Raw genomic sequence first — 6,000 nt, 5'->3', positions numbered from 1 at the left:
AATAGACAGGATACTGGTCACAATAGACCTTAGATTCAATGCTGGGACAGACCATTTGTACATAATTCTACTTTATGCAAATGACAAACATTACAGTAGAAGAATGTCTGCCTTTCTCATGCAGATGTGAATTTATATAAATTATTTGGAAGGAGTGGTGAAAGCTATGAACTATAGCTAATTCAGCAGTTGAACCATCACCTTTAAACATGCTTCCTGTTTAATTGTAATTGATGGTCTTCTTGCTGTCCCTTAAACATGCTTATTTGATCAGGATTACTCAAGTACATGAACAAAGCTTGTTTTGTATGCTGTCATTTAATTGGGATTTTCTGATCACAATTTCTTGTATTATGCTAAACAAATGATGGAGGCAATTTTGCATATAACTGAGGTAATTTTAAAATGCTTATATGGTTTCTATGTAACTAGCAGCACTTATATACAGTGGGGGAAATAAGTATTTGATCCCTTGCTGATTTTGTAAGTTTGCCCACTGACAAAGACATGAGCAGCCCATAATTGAAGGGTAGGTTATTGGTAACAGTGAGAGATAGCACATCACAAATTAAATCCGGAAAATCACATTGTGGAAAGTATATGAATTTATTTGCATTCTGCAGAGGGAAATAAGTATTTAATCCCTCTGGCAAACAAGACCTAATACTTGGTGGCAAAACCCTTGTTGGCAAGCACAGCGGTCAGACGTCTTCTGTAGTTGATGATGAGGTTTGCACACATGTCAGGAGGAATTTTGGTCCACTCCTCTTTGCAGATCATCTCTAAATCATTAAGAGTTCTGGGCTGTCGCTTGGCAACTCGCATCTTCAGCTCCCTCCATAAGTTTTCAATGGGATTAAGGTCTGGTGACTGGCTAGGCCACTCCATGACCCTAATGTGCTTCTTCCTGAGCCATTCCTTTGTTGCCTTGGCTGTATGTTTTGGGTCATTGTCGTGCTGGAAGACCCAGCCACGACCCATTTTTAAGGCCCTGGCGGAGGGAAGGAGGTTGTCACTCAGAATTGTACGGTACATGGCCCCATCCATTCTCCCATTGATGCGGTGAAGTAGTCCTGTGCCCTTAGCAGAGAAACACCCCCAAAACATAACATTTCCACCTCCATGCTTGACAGTGGGGACGGTGTTCTTTGGGTCATAGGCAGCATTTCTCTTCCTCCAAACACGGCGAGTTGAGTTCATGCCAAAGAGCTCAATTTGTGTCTCATCTGACCACAGCACCTTCTCCCAATCACTCTCGGCATCATCCAGGTGTTCACTGGCAAACTTCAGACGGGCCGTCACATGTGCCTTCCGGAGCAGGGGGACCTTGCGGGCACTGCAGGATTGCAATCCGTTATGTCGTAATGTGTTACTAATGGTTTTCGTGGTGACAGTGGTCCCAGCTGCCTTGAGATCATTGACAAGTTCCCCCCTTGTAGTTGTAGGCTGATTTCTAACCTTCCTCATGATCAAGGATACCCCACGAGGTGAGATTTTGCGTGGAGCCCCAGATCTTTGTCGATTGACAGTCATTTTGTACTTCTTCCATTTTCTTACTATGGCACCAACAGTTGTCTCCTTCTCGCCCAGCGTCTTACTGATGGTTTTGTAGCCCATTCCAGCCTTGTGCAGGTGTATGATCTTGTCCCTGACATCCTTAGACAGCTCCTTGCTCTTGGCCATTTTGTAGAGGTTAGAGTCTGACTGATTCACTGAGTCTGTGGACAGGTGTCTTTCATACAGGTGACCATTGCCGACAGCTGTCTGTCATGCAGGTAACGAGTTGATTTGGAGCATCTACCTGGTCTGTAGGGGCCAGATCTCTTACTGGTTGGTGGGGGATCAAATACTTATTTCCCTCTGCAGAATGCAAATAAATTCATATACTTTCCACAATGTGATTTTCCGGATTTAATTTGTGATGTGCTATCTCTCACTGTTACCAATATCCTACCCTTCAATTATGGGCTGCTCATGTCTTTGTCAGTGGGCAAACTTACAAAATCAGCAAGGGATCAAATACTTATTTCCCCCACTGTATTTAAATGTGCTACATGTTTTAATTACCAAATTTTGCAATGTCACTGTTTACACTATAGAAGCCATGGGACAGAAATATTCAAAGATATGCTATATTCTTGGTATTGTTTGGGTAGTTCAAAAATATGACCTTACCTGATAATTTCCTTTTGTTGAGTCCTGCTAGGCCAGTCCAGAAACATGGCAGCAGATTGGTGGAGACAGAAGACACTTCGTGATATCACAATGCTGTAAGAAATGGAGCAATGACAACAAAATAACAAAGCAAAACAAGTATGCCTGCAAAGTTGATGGCCTTTGGACCTTCAGGAGAGTTGACAACATAAGCAAAAATTGGATCCAGATTTTCATTATAACCAGAGTCTGCTGCAACAATGCTCAAACCCTTGGGAAGAGAGAAGGGTTGCTCTACTACTAAGTACATCAGATCTATATACTGAGGCCTCCTAAACCAAACCAGAAACAACCAGAAGAACTAGAGAGGGGTGACTTTCCTCCTGAGCACTTGACCTATCAGGGGCCACAATGGTAAGAGAGAGAGAAGAGCCCATTGAGGTTATGGCTAGATAAAAGCATTAATCCCACAGCATATCCCCCTCTCCCCTTTGACTTTAGAAGTGGGAAACCTTAGTGTTTCCTGGCATAGCCATCAAGTCTATGGCTGGAGCATGCCATTGTTCCGCAATCAACTGAAAGGCCTCTAGACTCAGTCCAATTCTTCTGGGTCCAGCATTGCCCTGCTAAGATGACAGCCTGTACATGCTGCATACCCAAGTAGTCCACTGAAATCCCCTGCACATTCTGAACTACTCACAGGTAGTTCATCTCCAGCACCACTGCTGAACTCTTGATGGCCCGTTTGTTGACATGACACCACTGTTGCTTTGTCTGACATGATGCAAATGCAGCACCCTGCAACAGTGGGAGAAACTGCAGTAGAGCCAACCCGACGGCCCTGGTCTCCAGGCTGTTGTCAGACCATGCCACCTCCTCCCATGACCACAGGCCTTGGGATACCTGTCCTTGGGAATGAGGTCCCCTATCCTTCAGACTTGCATTTAAAATGAGCACAGTACAGTTGAGAGGCTCCAAAAGCAATTTCTGAATATTCTGGATGAAGCCCCTCCATGCCAGCTCAGACCTCCTCCAAAAGGGGACAGATAGACATTAAACTCCTGAGTGGGGTAACTACTAAGAAAGTAATAACCTCTATAGGAGTCTCCCATGCACCCTCACCCAGGGCACTAACTCTAGTCTCTGCCACGATTCCCAGAATCTTCAGCTAGCCCCAAACTCAAGGCATCTTCTAAGACCTCGTCACAAACCTGCTGCAGCACTATGTATATCCTGTTCTGGGTTAAGATGTTAATTCCCTGCTGGGTTTCAAACTGAACCCCCAGGTATTCCAGGGATTATGATAGTGAAATACACCATAAGCAGGCTCATGCTATCTGTCCCAGTCTCACAGGAATTGCAACAATTCTGCCTGAAAGCCTACAACAGTCCTCTTCCAACTTGGCATAAATAAGCCAGTCATATTAGCTATAAGTGAGTCATGATTTCTTCTTTGCAGCGAAAAGCCACTACTGCCAGCATAACTTTGGAAAACTGAAGGGCATAGCCCAGAACTAAAAATACATCCTTCCCCAAGCGTAGCAAAATGTGAGGAAATTTTGGGTTGGATCCCACATTGAACATGGAAATACCCCCAAGAGGACCAGAAATGAGGAATTCCCCTGTCTGATCATACCAATTGGTTACATCTCCATACAAAAACACAGGATACCCTCAGGCAAGAACTGACTCCCTTTAAGGTCAAGGACAGGGAGAAACAAGCTGCAGTTTTTTGGGACCACAATATAGAGCAGCAACCATGACTCTGCTCCTCCCATAGGATAGGGAGACACCAATTCCAACTGGGAAAAGCAGCGCCAACATCACCTCTGTCGCCTGACATTTTCGAGTTCAACTGCAAGAGGATGGGGGAAGCACATTTGATGCAACAGCCACTACTGACCACATGAAGGACCCATTTGTCTGATGTTTGGGCTGAGACCCCTCCCATGGGCAGCACCCTGAAGCAGACCCACCTCACCTCATTGGGAAGTTCAGATCCCACTCAACCTTTTAGCTCTGCAAAAAGGCCAACTCTACCACAGTACACATTAGACTGGTAGACTGACTGCTTACCCAATTTGTATCACATGAAATCCTCCAGCCAAGATTAACCTCACGATGACTGTCCCAATAGTCTAGAATGATCTTACTTATATAAGTTGAGTAAGTGCAGTAGGGGATACCCTATGTGCTGTGGACCGCCCCTTTGAGTAGCGCTGCTATATTGGGAACCAAAGAGCCCTGATTAGAGAGTAATTTTTACCTAGTTTGGATTACAACAGTCAACTTCTTTTAATGAACTTCCTCTGTGAGAAACAAGGGAAAGTAAAGCTCCCTGCTTGTAATGGTTCTTTTCTAAGAGAGTTCTTATGTACAGGCAACCCAGGCTAACCCATTTGTGCCCAATGTGCCCATATGTGGGAACAAATACGGAAACATTGGCCACTGATGGGTTAAAGCTGTTTACCTAAAGCTCTGAGCTGTCAAATTGTTCTACTAAACATGTACAGCATTGTGGTGCATAGACAGAGCCCTCACAATTCAGTAATTATAAGAACTAACCCCTATGAGAGATGAAAGGGTTTGTGAAGAGAATCAGGAATGGGCCCACCCATAGCAGATAATCAATTCTGTCTTTGCCAAAGAGAAGCTGCTTATCCCTAGTTAAGCTACACCTTTACGTAGAAAAGAGGAAAATACAACTATGTGAACAGGCCATTTTACAATTTGCTACAGCTTGTGGGACTGAGGATAAGTAGGGAAGTAGTGGCACCTTTTCTTCAGCTCTCCTTACTGGCATCAGCATGGCTACCTCATGCAGGGCAAACTGCATGCATAACTTGTCATCATATTTTGGAGACATTAACAGACCACCAAGAGATTAGAATTTATGCACATAAGCTGCCCAGGAGTCCAATATAATGTTAAAATGGCCCTAGTTGAAACCTCCAACTGCAATTATTAAATAGTTCCCACATGAGAAAGCCAAATTTGTCAAGGGACCCATTAGAATCATGGACCCCAAACTGTACTGAGCCTTAGTCTTTATCACTAGAGCACTGCTTCTCAACCCTCTCTTCGAGACACACCTTGCCAATCAAGTTTTCAAGGTCACCATGCTGAATATGCATTTGCATACAATGGGGCTCTACTATAGGCAGATTTTTCTCACTTATGTTTATTATAATCCTAAAATCCAGACTAGCTAAGTGTGCCTCCAGAAGGAACTGCACTAAAGGAATCAGAAGACTTTCTCCCTAACCTAGAAAGAAGGCAGCTATAGCTAGTTTGCCATCCACAGCTATCTTCAAAGAGCAAGGAAGCCTTTAGTATATGTAAACAAATCTACCATGTGTATTCCCTGCTCAAGGCATTGTGTTTACTACACCCCCAATCCAGGAACCACTCGTGCTGAAATACAGCAGATACTTACCTGTAGCAGGAATTCTCTGAGGAAAGCAGGCTTCATATTCTCACAAGTGGGCGAGGCTGATCCGCGTCGCCTGGCCTGGTCAAAGTGGTCTAAAAACAGCCCAATGATGTCAGAAAAATAAGGAAACAAACCCACTTGTGAGAAGATTGAAGCCTGCTTGCTCTCAGAAAAAGCAAAGATACCTGTAGCAGGTATTCTCAGAGGACAGCAGGCTTCACATTCTCACAAGTGGGTTTAAGTTTCCTTATTTTTGTCATCGGGCTGAGCGAAGTAGATCAGCCTCACCCACTTGTGAGATTGAAGCCTGCTTGTCCTCAGAGAATTTTTTTTCACGTACATGCTTATGAACATTAACCTGTGCAAGATGGCCAATTTCCACATCCTGACAGTTTTCAGACAAGAAAGTATGA

The sequence above is a fragment of the Microcaecilia unicolor genome, chromosome 3 (assembly GCF_901765095.1).
Source record: "Microcaecilia unicolor chromosome 3, aMicUni1.1, whole genome shotgun sequence".
Lineage (NCBI taxonomy): Eukaryota > Metazoa > Chordata > Amphibia > Gymnophiona > Siphonopidae > Microcaecilia > Microcaecilia unicolor.
This window is presented reverse-complemented; position numbering follows the sequence as displayed.